Source organism: Saccostrea echinata, unplaced genomic scaffold, assembly GCF_033153115.1.
Source record: "Saccostrea echinata isolate AGI-Se365-2 ecotype Australia unplaced genomic scaffold, CSIRO_AGI_Sech_v1 ptg000054l, whole genome shotgun sequence".
NCBI classification, from domain to species: Eukaryota; Metazoa; Mollusca; class Bivalvia; order Ostreida; family Ostreidae; genus Saccostrea; species Saccostrea echinata.
The window spans coordinates 24,781,960-24,799,649 of NW_026889803.1; the positions used below are offsets into that span (position 1 = coordinate 24,781,960).

Consider the following 17,690-nt stretch of genomic DNA (forward strand, 5'->3'; position numbering starts at 1 on the left):
TGGACCTCTGTTTGTACGAAGGACCGGTCTCTACGTCCAACAGTGGGATTCAAACATGTGACAAAAGGATCAACTAACTCCACGACTCTAGAGCATTGGCTCTTTCCACTGCACCACGTGGGCGACAGCATTGAGAGTTAAATGTGGATATCAGAACAAGCTACTCTGGGCTTATACTCTCTATATATTGATTGATTGTATGTTGTTTAACATTCCTCTCAAGATTTTTTCACTCAAATGGAGACACCACCACATGCTGGTGGAGATCTGCAAATTTTGTCCTATATCGGCACTTACGGCCATTGAGCATCGAGGGATTTTTTTCGTGCCAGCACCTACTGCGACACAGGACCTCAATTTATACGGTCTCATCTGAAGGACTGGTCTCCCCATCCCACAGTGGGATTTGAACCTGCGACGTAAGGATCAACTCCTTACTTCGCTACTCTAGAGCAGACGCTCCAACCACTGCGCCACTGGGGCAACTACTCTCTATTTAAGTCACTTGTGCAATGACTTTAGTTTAATTCAAAGTTTTTTACTGATCATGTTGAGTCACATTACCACAAATATCTTTCTGCTGACCTTGACTTATGACCATCCGCAACTATTCTGGTTGGAAACAATATGTTAATTAATGCATAATAAGTGAAATTACTATGAAAGAAAAATGGTCTACTTAAACCACAAGTTATATTTATAAAAAATATACACTGGTCTCCTTAAGTCATATGAGAGAAACATAAAATATTAAGGAGACCATTTTTTTCATATATTTTTAGGAGGCATTTATTATGAAAAAACAAAGCAAGAGTCGACTAAATGGTGTTCTATAGATCTTTGATCTTGTATTTCTTTTTAGAAAAAAGCAAATTTAAAAAATTTGTATATTGTCTCCTTAAGCCATATATAATGGTCTGGTCTCCCTAGTCCTTAAATCAGAGTTATATATATATATATATATATATATATATATATATATATATTATTTGTCAAATTATTGACATATTTAATGAGTAATTTTACAGACACAATATTCCTGATAAATATAAATAACATGTACCTGTACTTTTGGTTTCTTTAATGGGGAAAATACATTCAAATAAAGTTTCCAGCTATTTTTATTTTGTTTAGAATGCCCTTAAAGTACTTAAAATTAATAATCAAATATTGTCATACACTGTAGAGCTGCAGTTTTCATATCCAAGGACAGATCACTGTAGACTAACTGCAAAAAAAGTACCATAAAATCAAAATTCTAGAGAAGATTCTTGAAAATATGTTTTCTTGCATTTTTGTCAGGAACAATAAAGTTGTATGATAGTAGGTATTGCCTTGAATTAAGCCCCACCTTTTTTAAAAGATTTTAAAAAATAATCTTGATTGATATAGAAATAAAGCCTCTGGTGGGCTTTGAACTTCATGAATATAGTGTCCTTGGGTAGAGGGTATGTAATGACCTTGAACCAATTTTCTAGAGATCAAGGTTAGAAAGTTTCTTTGCACAGGAAAACCTTGTTCAGAGTATTATTGTCTTCTCTCCCCTTGGCCTTACCTGGCTCAAACTTTACCCATGGAGTACCCATGGGTTGAGGAAGTTCAAGGGCTTGAACCAATTTTTTCAAGCAAAGGTCAAAGTCAAAATAACCTCCTTGTGTTAAATCCTTGTTTACAGCACATTTTCTCATCCATTGGTTGTTTTGGGCTCATACTTTATTCACAGAGTACTCTTGGGTAGAGGGTGTGAAGTGACATTGAACCATTTTTCTAGATGAAAGGTCAGAAAATCTCTTCGCATAAAAAAATCCTGAGCATAAGTTTTTTTTCTAATTTTCATAGATGAAAGGTCATCATCAGAAAACTTTGTGTACAATCCTTCTCAAGGGTTTATTTTTTCTCCCCTTGGTCCTACCTGGATCAAACAACATTTTTCTAGGTTGGTTGTCAAGTTTATAGAAAACCTCTGTAAATAAATTTCTTGATCATTTTCCTTCCATTCAAGTCACACAAAAAAAACTACAAAGGAGTTTGAGTTTGAGGCTTCAATCCATTACAAAATATATGACTGTCTTCATATTTTGAGTATGCAAAAATGAACTAAATTATGTTTGAAAATTACTCACAAAGACCCTCACCTGACTTGTTGTAGATGGGTAAATATACCCTCAGGGAACAATGGGCCTGTTCAAAATTGGACTAGGCAGGATTAAATCATCATTATCATGATTAAAATAACAAGAACCACACTAACATTTATTTTTTCTTATAAAATGTTAAATGTTGTATGTTGTTCAACCTTTCCCTTGCATCAGTGTGGTCCCCCCTTTTGCTCAGGTACCAAACCTCATGGTACTTGAAAATTTTTTTCCAACATATACTTATCCTAAGCATCCTCCAGGGATAGAGTGGGGCCATAAGAGGGGATCTGAGTCCCAAAAGATGATTAGGCTACTATGTAAAATGTAAGTGGAATTCAGGGAACCAGGGGCATTTTGCATAAAAAAAAACATCATCTTTTTTTTTTACCCCTATTTGACCCCCAGGGTGAAAAAGAAAATTCCAAAATCTTATTGCACATCTACAGGACACCATTAACCATCACCCAAAAGATGATTAGGCTACTGTGTAAATGTAAGAGTTCAGGGAACCAGGAGCTTTCTTCATAAAAAAAAGCATCATTTTTCCTCCCCTTTTTTACCCTTAGGGTGAAAATGGAAATTCCGAAACCTTATTGCACATCTACAGGACACCACCAACCACCTCCCAAAAGATGATTAGGCTACTGGGTAAAATGTAAAAGGAGTTCAAGGAACCAGGGGCTTTTTGCATTAAAAAAACGCCATTTTTCGACCCTCATTTGACCCCTAGGGTGAAAATGAACATTTTGAAACGTTATTGCACATTTACGGGACACCACCAACCATCTCCAAAAAGATGATTAGGCTACTGTGTAAAATGGAAGAGGAGTTTGAGGAAGAAGAAAGTGTGACAGACGGACGGACATGAGTAACAACAATATACCCGAACTTTCTTTAGAAAGTGCAGTTATAATAAGTTTAAAAAATGAATACATCAGAATATACTTTTCTGAAATTTGAAACTTAAATAAGTGTTTTAAGATCAAATCATACAGCCTCGAAAACCAGAACAAGATTTTAGGTACAACATGTTTTTAAAAAAGGAAAAGAAAATCACATACCTTGACAGTAAATGACATTCGATTTTTTTTTCCCAAAGGTGTTCATTGCATATTTATGCTTTTACTGTTAGTGAGTGGATGTAAAAATAACAATAGAGATTATTTACATTCCACATGTGTTTTCCTTATAAAATGTGTGAAAAGAATCGGCATTCAAAACACCTTGCTCCAGGGCCATAATACTTAGATGAGCTCACTTTTGATCTCAGTCTTACTTTTCCACTATATATTTGTTTTGTAAAAGTGAGATTGACATTAAAAGTGAGCTCATCTAAGCTTTATGGCCCCGGAGCCATAACATCGATAGGGAGGTTAAAAGGTTAAATTATGATTTTTATTTTGAAGTCACAAACATTGAACTCCATAATAAATGTTTTCAGCGAAATTCAAAATTCACGCTCACACTGAACAGCAACAACTGCTCCTTCAATTTAGCTGTACAGATGCGATGTGTATCATTCTAACAAGCATAATATACCTAGTAGTCAAAGAAAAGATAATTATGTTATCAATCTACTGTGATATTTTGATACAGGTATGTTAATATGAGCACTAAATTGTAAATTTTGGACGTTCAACGTGCATTAATCAATTTGTCAGCACAGTCATCCTTGTTATGGCTAATTAAATTACCAGTTAATTATTAATTAATTTATGATTAATTAAACGTCCAAAATTTACAATTCATTGCTTTGTGTTTGATGTAGATCAAGATAAGCTAGTAAGGTATGGGCATAGAGCGCAGTACAAACGTGATGGATATATAGCATGTGTCGTAATATCTTTTGTTCCCAAAATATTGAACATTTTATTGATATGCACCCAAGTCCAGTAATAAATATTAAACTAATTAAATACATATATGAAATCGTATAGATTTGCATCTACTTACCAAACCTGAGTCTTCTTTGACCTTTGACGTAGATTCTTCATTGTACTTCTATATGATGTAGATTTCCACTTAGTGATGAAATGAACAAGACAATTTCCCCGAAAAGCCACTCACTTGTCTTACTGGTTCCCTATCTAGATAAGCAAAAGCACATTTAAAAATCAGCGATTATTTCATAATAAAAAATATTTGAGATCGAATTATTGAGAAAATAACTGATGGGTTTCATATGTATCATTTGTAAGTTTTTTTAACAACAGAATTTTTATGACTTCGGTTTCGGCCGTTATTTTAGAATCAGTTCTTAGATATTTAAAAAAATAGCTGATTGTTGTCGTCAGCAATAATATCAATTTGCAGGATCTATTTCTCTGACATTTGAGTATATCTAGATTAGTGAATTGAAGGGTAATAAGTGACATCCTAGCCTAGTTTTTATCAAAATCTTCCAAAATTATTAGGAACAGAAATGTAGAGATGATATATTTACCTAATTATGTTCCCCTAACGAAGTTTTGGATCATATTGTTTTTACTTTCTTTTTTTCAAAATTTCTTCTTCGGTACTTTTTTTGTCTGCGAGTGTTCTCGGAAACTACTCAACCAATTGAGATGAAACCTCAACAAAAATCTCAATATCTTCCTTGTCTTTTGACAAAATCCTTTCGAATTTAAAATATAGGTATAAATTATAAGGTTCTACAATATGTTATATACAGAAATTCTTATAAACACGAGCATGCACGTGTTCTGCAATTTGATTGGCTGAAACTTTAAATAGCTATAACTTCTTTAGTTTTCAACGAAACAGAATGAAATTTAAAATATTGATTGGTATAATGAGTTCCTATATTATGTTACTATCAAAACTGAATGCAAGGACATGCATGCACATGTGCTGAAATCTGAATGGCTAATACTTCATACATGTATGTTGTATCTATCTTACTATTCAATTATATAATTCTTTGAAATTTAAGACATTGGCATATGTTATAAGGCACTTTAAGAATATTTATGTGAGAAATCTAAATAATACACACAAGCAACACAGGAAGAAACAAGACCTTTAAGTTAAAACTGAAAGGAGACTTTCAGTGACTTTTCAGTGGCCATTCAGCCACTGAATGGCAGGTACATTTCAGGGACCTTTCAGCCACAATTCAGGTACCTTTCAGTCCCATTCAGCGGACACATTTCAGTTATCTTTCAGTGCCCTTTCCGTCGTCTTTCAATCGCCTTTCAGTGACCTTTCCGTTGTCTTTCAGTGACCTTTCCGTCATCTTTCAGTGACCTTTCCGTCATCTTTCAGTGACCTTTCAGTCATAATTCAACGTCCTTTTCATCAGCTTTTCATAAGTTTATCAGTAATTATTCCTTAAAAAATTTTAAATAAAATTTTTCACGTCTTTAAATATGTCTTTGCTTTCTTATTGTGATAAAATTTAGATACGTAGTACTGGTAATGGTTAGATGTTCAATTGTCTTTAAATTGTTTACTAAAATGTTGAATTGTGATTATTAACTATAACATTTATGTCTAAATATAATTTTATTAACATTAAAGATTACAATTCAACTGTTGACTTATAAAATTCATAATGATTTTCAAATTTCTAATTTGTTTCATGAAGATTGCTTTAAAAAAAGAAAATTATTCAAATGATGAAAAATAACATTCGTATCAGAATTTAATTAACGGGAATAGAATTGCCTTATTTTTTCTTTCTGTAGAAGCTCTAAATCTATCATAATGATAGATATTTTCACAAGCTTATTCAATTTGATAAATTGTTAAATGAATAAACAGACAGTCAATCTAAAAAAAAAAATCGAGGATATCGGTCATAATGCTCTTAAATTAAACAAGAAAAAAGTTTTCTTATTTTTTTCAGCTCTAAAATAGTTTTTCGTAATTTTTATATCCATTTAACACAGTGTATAATGCGGTTAGTTTTCATGGAAATATCTGGTTATGAAAGACGAGACAGAATTTATTATTTATGCCTTTTCTGGAAGAAACTTTAAATATTGTAAATTTTGATTCTTAATTGTTGAAATCGCATAATATTTTAGCTTCTAAAAGATATCGTTTTAAAATAACTTTACAGAGACAGAATTAATTAATGATTGATAAAATCGCACGAAAATTTAGCAATTTAAAGGATATCGTTTTCAGAATTTACAACGTTTTCCGAAGTGAAGATCCATGTTGAATCATTTCTTTGGGGGGAAAAAAAAACAGGTGCCCGTCGCAGATAATTGTCATCGTAATTGTCAAGATATATACAATATGTAAACATTGGCCAGCTTCCCGATACTAAAGAGGCTTGTTCAACAGAGCGAACGTTCGCGAGCGCTCGCCAAAAATCCTTATCCCTCCAACAGAAATGTTCGCGAGTGCTCGCTCTGTTGAACAGGTCTCAGGTGAACTGGATGTCCCAATTCGATTTCTACATATTTATTGATTTTAAATCAAATATTAATAACAAGACGCCATGGTGTAATGGATAATGTCACGGACTCTCAAGCGGGTGGCCGCGGTTCGGCCTCGGCTTTCTGCGATACTTTTTTTTTTCATTTTTTTTTTAATTAAAAAAATAGATTGATTTAATACCATTATAATAAGAAAACGTGAAATAAAATTTCTATTTAAGTTAAAATATAAGCCGATAATTCAATAAAAAAGACACAACTGAAAGGCCACTGAAGTGTATGATACATTTCAGGGGCCTTTCAGTTGTGTCTTTTCCGTGGTCTTTCAGTCTTTCAGTGCCATTCAGTCGAGTGAATGGCAGATACTATCTGCCATTCAGTCGGCTGAATGTTGATTGAAAGACCACGGGAAAGGAACTTTTCAGTGACCTTTCCGTGGCCATTCAATGGGCATTCAGTTACCATTCCGTCGACTGAGTGGTGTAATTTCATCCTGTGCAATCTGCTGAAATCTGTTTGTCTAAGGTTGTTAGTATTTATAATTCTTCGTTGTTAACGAAAGAAGATGAAACTCGGAGTTTTTATAGATAATACAAGTTGCTGTCCTTTAAAAAAGGACTGCAATACGTGGACCATATGCATGTGTTTCGAAACGAAATTCAAAGAAAATTTCTAGATTTATTGAGTTTACAAAGGTGTAATTAAGTTTAATCTTTTTTTTTTTTTTTCGAATTTTCATCGTTATTTAAGTCTGCTTAATTAGGCTGTAATGATAAGAAAAATCATGACCTTGAAATGATACGAAAATGAAATGTTTATCTAAGTATCTATCACAATATTGTAGTTTAGCCTTTAAAATTAACAACAGAATTAAAAGAGGCTTAAGCGTGCAGGTATTGTAATCTCCATTGGCGTATCCAGGGAGGGGGGGGGGGTCGGGTGTTGGAACCCCCTTTATTTTTGCAGAAAGAGGAAGAGAGAGAGAATGTTTATTCTGTAATATATATATTTTTTACATCTAGTATTTTCAATAAAATATTAAGTACTTCAATCTCTGCCCTTTCTGCTCTCTAGATAGATTTTTGCTTATTGCTTCCTCCGTGTACCTTCACAATACCGGTCCCGGGCCTCGACCTACCACATGTAACATGAAATATTTCACTTTGATATCATCGGAAGATTCCAGCGAACGAACGTACGGCTTTTCCATTTTTGGGCCATCTTATAAAGTAACTAATTTTAAGAAGTATGCATAAAAAGTCATGAAAGGGAGTATCCATAGGAGAACATTATCCTTTGCAAAAATTTTGATATTTCTTATGCAAAAGGATGACTGCACTTAACGCCTGTTTTTGGGTCTTTTTCGGTTGCTTGTGCTGCTTTTATGTCTAAACCTTATCTCACTTTTGTATGTTTATGAAAGAATACTGTCAATTTGGAAGCACATTTTAATCTTAAAATGATTTTAGACTGTGATACAATAAAATGATTCAATGTTTTTTGTCCTTACTGCTTTCCAAATATAGTGAATTTACACTTACCTGCCCTTGATTGAACATTAGATATGCATGAGAGGTGGAGCTAACATTGTAAGAATGGCTCTAAAATTAGACTACATAAACAGCTGATAAATAACAATGACATGTTTGAAAAAGCGAATGTGATCACTCTTTCCAATCTCCTCTCCATTCTGTATGGCATAAATACACTTCTGACAAAGGTTTCAAAACGAAATTAACAATATGAGCACGTCAATGTAATTAAAGCAGATTTTATATCAATGCCAGATGACTTAATGTGTTCGAACACAATGTCCTAGTTAGCACAAAACATGCTTCCTTACAAGTCACGTGTCGGAATTTAGTATTCACAAAGTTACCTGAAGTAAGAAATCACGTGGTGAATTATAATATTCAACATGTCACAATCCTTGGTTACAACACAGAGAGCGAATGTAAGAAGAAGCATTTTTTTCTCTTTTTAACCATGAGCGCACGTTTGTCTATTAATCTCCTTTTGATACATTATTATTTATGCAAATATACAACTACTGTTAAACGGCGAACAATAGACAAACATGCGCTGACTATGTATAAAGTCAGTAAAAAAGTGGGCGTCCTCATTATTGAACGGAGATTCAAGAAATTGTGATGACCCCTGCCTTTGAAAACAGATTCGAACTTCGTAAATACACACTTTTATTAAGCGTAATTACATAAAGTTGTAGATTGGATGTTGATCATTCTTGCAATGAAAAGAAAAATGCTTGTTTTGAAAGATTATTTTGTCGCAAATTCCCCATGTCCTTAAGTGCAGTCATCCTTTGTACATGACAATTAATTGTCATGTACAAATTTTGCATAAGAAATATCAAAATTTTTGTAAAGGACAATATTTATCTCCTTATATCATGGGGATATTTTAATCAATGAAGAAAAAGGTTCAAAATGTCCCGTAGTATGTGGGGGAGGAAGGCTCACTTTTTCTTTAAAAAATCTTTTGTTAGAATTTGAATATATAAGTTTTAATTCGCATTGGAAGCTCCCCCGCACTTTTTGTTGCGGAAAGGTTCAAAATACAGAAACTCAAAAATTTAAAAGAAATCAAAATGTACCGGAAAGTTAGACAAAGTCCCCCCCCCCCCCAAATAGGATTTTACAGGGTGGTGCACAGGTTGTTAATTTATTTATTTATTTCTGCTTGTCAACTCTTTTTGGAGGTTTCCCCCTTTGAAAACCGTTGCTACGGGCTTGAATGTAAGTGCCTGTGGTGTGACTTATACCCCCCCCCCCTTTACTAAAGAGTCTCGAGTTATCTTAAACAATGCTAAGTTATCGATTAACTCGATCAATTTAAAAACACAAAAAAAGATTAATTTTGTGTGTGTGGTTTTTTTCTGTCTCTTTTAAATAACGGAATGGTTAATATACAACACCTGCAATCGTAACTTCTCGGCAGAAGGTCTGAGAAGATGCGACTGACAATCTTATCGCACATGTGTAGACCTAGGCTATTTGGTCTTGCAAGCACAGGTGTGTGTACTGTTTCCTAGTGACGCTTAGACTGGTGACGGTATTTGCTACAGACACGAAGAACTATACACCAGTTTCATAACATGTACAGTTTTTTTTCTAGTGAAAATTGGAGTAAATTAAAAGTCGAATATTTTGGATATGGGGTAACCCATATCTGTTTTTGTTACAACGACGGTCAATGCATCCATGGACGAGTTCATTGGTTACTCTGAAAGGTGGCACAGGTTTACCTTTCGTTAACATTTTCTACAATGATCTGCCTACTTTGAGTGATTGTACTTTCATAGCAAAGTTGTTAAATTTTATTCCCGATTGGCCTATAGTTTTGTCATTTAACTGAAGAAAAAAATCGGGCTATTTCGATACATGTAATGCTTAACGGCTATACTAGATTTATACGGAAGTATCCTATCATTGGAAAGGTAGATGGTACACGTGTAGCACAGATCTGTAGTACGCAGAACTTTTTTTGGATGTTTCTCAAATTATCAAATTATTTTGCAAACCTTGATGCACAAAACTAATGCCGGTAAACATGGCAAAGACTATCTTTTAAAACCTAGTATTTTTAATTCAACATGTTCAAGCTGTAACGCTATCTCTATAAGTTCTTCCTACTTATTTAAAATGCTTGTACCATAGAATTTAGTTTGTATATAAGGATATATGTATTAAAGAGAAACTCAGATCTTGGTTACGCCAAAGAATACATAAATACGATGTGCAGATTTTAGAGCGAGGTTTCCCAATGATTGGCATATTCTAATTCGAAGAGGGCGAATTGTTCTACGGGCAAGTTGTCTTAGAGGCGAACTCTCTAGCATCCTCGCGCATGCGTAGCCTGACGTAAGCCCATGGCATCCGGTTTAACTCCGCTAATATATTTTCTGCGTGGACCTCAGGGTCCACGCAACAAGTTTCTACTTTATTCAATCATCGTTATGAATATGAAGACATGATTCGCGTGTGCTGATTTCTGATTGCTCAGTATTCATGTTTCTGTAACTTTCTTTGTTTTCAGTGAAATTCTTCGAAATTTAAAATGGAGCATTTTATTAGGGCATTCTACATATGTTCTATCAAATTTTGTACATGTAAATGGTAATTTTCGAAATCATGTGATTGCAAGTGTACTTAAATCTGATTTGCTTACGCTCATTGTGCTATATTTGCATTGAAATTTCTTCAAAATACTTTTAAAAAAGTTCTTAAAGTCTATAATACAGTATACAAATGTTTTGTTTAAGCATATAGGGAATAAGGCCCCAAAGAGAGTAGGGGGAGCGTTTGGGGAACATCTGTAACGGTCTCCGTTACAATTAGAACCAGTTGTTATTCTCTTTTCTGCCTCCTATCAATTATACAAAACTAAAGTTGGTCAGCGTTTTATAATCTTTATAAACGCAAATTAAGTAACTAAATTTTTTAGCATATTATCTTGAATTATATTTTTACTAGTAGACAGATGATTAGACTAGTACAATAACATTCTTACTACATGTATAGGAAGGAAAGGATCTACTAAGTTGAATGAACTTATTTCCAACCCTTTTGTATATACATGTATTGTCACAATTCGTGATAATGGCATGGAAATATTCCCTCGCTGTAACCAAATCTTTGAAAAAGAACAGAGTACGTGCAAACAAGTTTATTATAGTGCTCCAAAAAAAATGCAAAGAATATCTGCACACCTGCACACACACACACAACACGCACATCTACAACACTCGCACAATTTAAAAAAAAAAACAAACAAAATAATAATAAACAAAAAAAAATGATAGTATCAATATACCGACTATAATAGCGTCATACCAGACCCGACAAATGTTTCATTGCCATGTGCGAATAAAGTCAAAATCGGAAGCACTGACTGTCGAGACCACAGAGGTTGACCCAAGACGTTACCGTATACTGTTCATAGACACACAGTCGTTGGTTACTCATGGAATTACGGTTACGACACTGTCCAAAGGCCGCACGTCCCTCTAGCCTTCAACGCCTTAGTACGTAGAATTTCCTCGGATGTCTCAGTATGCCATAATGTTCATCTGCTACTTCAAACACATACACAGCTGGTCACCTATAATAACACATTATTTAAAGGTCTGGGTTTCCATAGTCGGTAATAAACGCATTCATAAGGAATACTTGAATATGTCGGGTACATTATCTAGTATAAATAAAAACTTAGCAAAGTAATGAAATAATAACTTTTTTTTTAAAAAAAATAACAAAAAAAAACCTAGCTAACAAAATATACAGTTCAAACTCACCGCTGCCAAAGTTCTCAGAATTACTCTACTGTCCACACAGGAAAACTTCTCGAACACACACAAAACATTCAGGCCCAAAGCACGTAGCTATTTCTCTCGCGACCACACAGGTCATACAACATTTTTAATTAGGAAGGACACACCTTCTCAATTCTACGGCCTGCTCAGAACTAACTTACACGTAGACAAAATTGTTAAAACCGGTCTGACAGCCGTGACCAGCTATCCGTAATGACTATACGATGAGAATGAACCTATGGTACACCATAACCAACATAATCAAATTAAACAAAATTGTGAAATGTATTATGCAATAAAATATGTTCAAACTAAACAAACCATAAATGAAAAATTAAATTCCATTGCAAACGTGGTTTCTATTGTTCAAGAAAGACATTTGCGCAGACGCCGCAGTGGATATTCAGGTCATATCTGATGTAATATTGGTGATCTGACAAAGTTCCATATCCTATAGATCAACCATCCAAACATAACACATGTATTGTGTGAATATTGTCATTTATTAGATGAAAATACATCAAATATTGTCATTCTATATAATGATAACAAAAACAAGCTAAGGGGAGATCCAGACAATACTGACATCACAAGTTGCTTTTATAAAAATACCTGAATATGACAAAGAGATCTCCCCTGTTACACAACTTTACAAAACCTTGACAAAATAAAATACAACATAAAAATTTCCCCCAAACTATCCAAAAATGATATTTCAATATATATATATATATATATATATATATATATATATATATATATATATATATATATATATATATATATATATATAGCAAAAAAGAGCAGCCAGAGTACAAAAACAAAATAGAACAGCAATGATAATACATACAAGACAGAAACAGGCGTCCTTGTATGTAACCCATACTTTACTTTTCTTTATATACATTCATATTTATACCAATGCTGCTAACAGATATACAGGTGAAAGATGAGGAAGGAGGATGGGTTGTAGTAATCGCTAATTATTGTCTTAACTCTGTTTCTTTTCATGTTCCCGAAACAAAGTTTGGGAACGTATTGTTTTTGTGTTCAACAAACAAAGTTTGGGAACATATTGTTTATACTCTGTTTCTTATTACTAAGGTCTTTCGTTTCAGTCGGAAAACCTTAAAGTGATTGTACAGTTTATCAAAGTCTTCCGTCTTCACGGAAGACCTTATAGTGGTTCTAGTGTCTTCTTCTTATTATTAGGTCTTCCATTCACAACTGAAGACCTAAAGTGATTGTATTGTTTATTATGTTCCCCAAACGAAGTTTGGGAACATATTGTTTTTACTCTGTTTCTTATTATTATGTTCCCCAAACGAAGTTGGGGAACATATTGTTTTTACTCTGTTTCTTATTATTATGTTCCCCAAACGAAGTTGGGGAACATATTGTTTTTACTCTGTTTCTTATTATTATTATTATTTTTCTTCTTCTTCTTCTTCTTCCTGGGTACTTTTTTGTCCGCGAGTGATCTTGTCAACTACTCATCCGATTGAGGTGAAACCTTTTTAGAGTTAATAGGCATGTTATGTAGATATGCGGAATCAAGGTCATTTTTCGCGCACGTGCATGCACGTGCGTGCGCGTGCAATGCGTAAAATGACCAATATACTTGATATAGCTGTAACTTTTATACTTTTTGATGAAATGCTTTGATACTCAAAATATTTATATATATTAAAAGTGTAGACAAGATGACATGGTCATATGCACATGCATGCATGCATGCATATGCATGCACGTGCTCGCGCGTGCAATGTGTTAAATGACCAATATACTTAATATAGCCATAACTTTTATATTTTTTTATGAAAAGCTTTGATACTAAGAATAAACAGACATATTATAAGTGTAAACAAAATGGCATGGTCATTATGAACATGCATGCAGGTGCGCATGCGTGCAATGCTAAGATGACCAATATACTTGATATAGCCGGAACTTATATATTTTTTGATGGAATGTTTTGATACTGAGAATATAAAGATGAGTGAAATGACTGATATACTTGATGAAGCCGTAACTTTTATATTTCTTGATGAATTGCTTTGAAACTCAAAGTATAAAGATATATTAGTAGTCTAGACAAGAAAACATGGTCAAATTAGCGTGAACTCACGCGCATGCACGTGCGCTCTTCTCTGATTGGCTGATACAAAAATCTCAATAATTTCCTTGTTTTTTGACAAAATACTTTGAAATTTAGAATATAAGGATATATTATAAAGTGCTACAACATGTTATATAGGAAATTTCTTGAAAACACGCGCATGCAGGTGTGCTGCAATCTGATTGGTTGAAACTTTAAATGTGTATAACTCCCTTGGTTTTCAACAAAACAGAATGAAATTTACGACATGGATAGGCACATAGAGTCCCCACATTATGATACTATCAAAATTGAATGCAAGGCCATTCATGCGCTTATGCTGAATTCTGATTGGCTAATACCTAAAGGGTTACATCTCTTTTATTTTTCAATGAGATCCTTTAATATTTAACACAAATGTATGTATTGTGAGACACTATAAGAAAATTAATGTGAAAAATGTAGAAAACATGTGCAAGCACATGCGCTGAAATTTGATTGGCTAATACCCATATGGCTATATTGGAGTAGTTTCCAATGAAATACCCTTAAAAATAAAGTGTCCATCTATATTACTAAAGTATTGTCTAATTTATTTAAGCTTGTAGGGAATGGAGCATCATAAGGGATTGGGTAGCCGTTTGGGGAACATCTGTAACGGTTCCCGTTACAATTAGCACTAGTTATTATTATTATCATCATTATTCCTCCCAAATGTTGTGAGCGCGATTACTCAGACACTGTTTGGATATAGATTTTTACATTTTTTTACAAGATAGTAGTTGATATGTGAAGTTTATATAAAATTCCGTTTTTAGAAAATATCACTTCCGGTGCGAAGTTATGCCCAAATTTCAAATTTTAAAATAGACTTTTATACGGCGTTTTCCTCGGAAACGGTTTGAGGTAAAGATGTGAACTTTACAGGAATATTAGATCATGACATTTGTCATGTTACAAGGTGGTTTTCATTTGTTTCCAGTACTTTCTGTCCGAACTGGAACTGAATTTGTATTTTGGTAAATTTTAGACTTTTTTGTTTTTTAATATTTTTTCAAGATATTGTTATGCCTAAAAGAGACTGGTCTACAAATACCAAATATATAATTTGTTTTGAAATCGGATTTCGCATTTTGTAGATTTTAGGTACCGTCATCCCCCCCCCCCCCCCCCATTTACCTAGTGTGTATACAATGGGCAAAGAAAGACAACTCTGACTTGTAAGTGAGAATGGAACTTTCGAGATAAAGGCGGAAATAGTATCGATGAGGTCGGAGACGTCTATACTCTCCATATATAAAAATTTAGACGTTCCATATTCACTCTCTTCTACATGTAAGATGGCGTAAGTTACCTCATTCAGAGTTCGATAGTATAAAGTTGTTAGTGCAGTGTAAGTCTGTATTGACAGTTATCGAAGAATGCTTATGTATTTACACGTGTATATATCTTTTTTTTTAAAATCCTGATATATGCCAGTTAGCACATTCAAATAAATATATTATAAACCGTATACATTTATAGTGATGGCATGCAATTTTATCTATCTTGTATAGTTCAGAATAAGACTGTTACTAAGCCTTCTATAATGCAGACGATTTTTTATTCTCTAAATACATTTTACGATTTGAATATCCCGATTTCCGAGTTTCATTTTCGATATAAAAAATATTTCGTACACTAAAAAGGAACTGAGCGATCGGAAATAATAATACTGTTTTGAATTTCGAAAGTCTTTAGAAATAAATTGAAATCTGCCACTTAAAAGAAAGAAAATTAATCCAAAATTAATCCAGAAAACTAATCTATAGATTAAATTTGGTTATTTTATTTGATAAAAGGTTGTTAAATCATTTAGAATACAAGATACTCAACATTATCAAGGAGTTTATAAAATATTATCATATGTGAAAAAGGCGATTCTGTGTGAAATAATGTTCTGCTAGATGTTTCAACTGAAAAAAAAAGAATTATTACAGTGATAAAAAAAAATTGCACAGGTCTGTTGATATGTCAGATAAGTATACCTGCACAATTTTTATGCAGTGATCTACATGTATAGGCAACTGACGTCCCTGATTTTCCTTATTATTCATAAACCTATCTACTTCCTTTGAAGCCACACCCCAACCCCCTCCCCCTCGTCTTGATTTATAATTGGAGAAGTTCGCGCAAATAGGCATTTGAATTATATATTCATTATAGATTTAAATCCAGAACATGTGGTTATACTTACAGCATACATGTATGCAGAATTTCATATTCTATAATGGTAGATTTTTTTTCTTATAATATGGCATTATGATACTGATATGTTAAATTTATATGTCTGCGAGAGAGAGAGAGAGAGAGAGAGAGAGAGAGAGAGAGAGAGAGAGAGAGACTCCCTCTCAATCCCACTCCTCCTATCCGTATACATAGACCAAAGAAAAGTTCTGTATCAGTCACACCCATTCTTTTTAATAAATGTGTTTTGATTTGATAGTCAGTCATGATCACAAAATACAACTTGACTTGTGTGCTTAAAAAGTATCACATGAAGTGCACATGTGTTTGGGCTGTCAATCAAAATCACTTGATGCTGAATGTACTGCAGTAAAGTAGTTCGAAATAATCTTTCAGTAAATCTGATGCAACAAACTTTTTAAAAAATAAAATCGGGACATGAATAAAGGGTTAGGAGGCGCTGTGTGTTTATCAAATCTGTCAATTTCTTGCGTCTTAATCATAACTCATGTAATTGGATAATCTTTTTTACAGTTACGTGTTTGTTGGCATGCTGTGAAAAACGATACAATTATTTTACAAAACTGACTCTGCGTTTCATGTTTACTAAATCATTATATCCAAATAAGCAAATCGTCGTCGAATTCAGAAAAAAATTGGGCGGGGGGGGGGGGGGGCTTTTAGATGAAACAGCAATCATAATAGCTTGGATGAGAACTAAATTAGGAAAGCTGACCAATCTGATTAAAATCAGATTCTTTGATCCGCTCACATAGATCGCTACACAAGGATCTGAAGAAACCCCATTCAGGGTCATCTCCTGGTGACCTTTCAATTATCCAATCAACGCTTGCTTCAGAAAATTCAGAAGTATCTCGGAATTCAGTTACAGAAGTGAAAGACCTGATGACACGAACGGAAAATCGTGACCTGGTTTCCGTTGCCTGTCAAAAGAACGACCACAGTCTTTTCTGTACATAAATATATTTAGTATTTGCTTTTACCTTGTTTTTTTTTTAGCTCTTTGTTTTGTACGAAACGATAAGATCTTCTCCATACATGTAGCTACTTTCACTTCTACATTCATTATCCCGAATGTCGCTTAAGTACGATCTCTCTGATTGGTCAAAATTTTAATGAATATTTTTATTAGAAAGGTCACCAGGAGATGACCCTAACAGGGAATTTCTATAGATCCTTGTGTAGCGATCTATGTGAGCGATCAAAGAATCTGATTTTAATCAGATTGGAAAGCTGACCCGTGTACAGCTCAAATATATATTCGCTAGTTTGTTGTAATACTAGGTTATGATTACTATAAATATTTTGTTTTCTTAAACCTGGTGAAGGTGGAATATACTAGTATAATTTTTTATCAAGCCCGTATATCTTTTATTACACCATCACAATTATGCCAGAACATAAATATGCATGCACTGAAAACTTCAATGTACTTATTTTTTCAAATAATATAAATGTTTGATATAGTAAAGCTTCATGCTTTCTAG

General features: G+C 33.6%; 1 protein-coding gene across 1 annotated transcript in view; it reads left to right on the top strand.

Annotated features, from left to right (window-relative positions):
• LOC133206148 (sodium-dependent serotonin transporter-like) overlaps positions 1–17,690 on the top strand; it is a 172,494-nt gene that overhangs the window by 40,603 nt on the left and 114,201 nt on the right. The window lies entirely within an intron of this gene.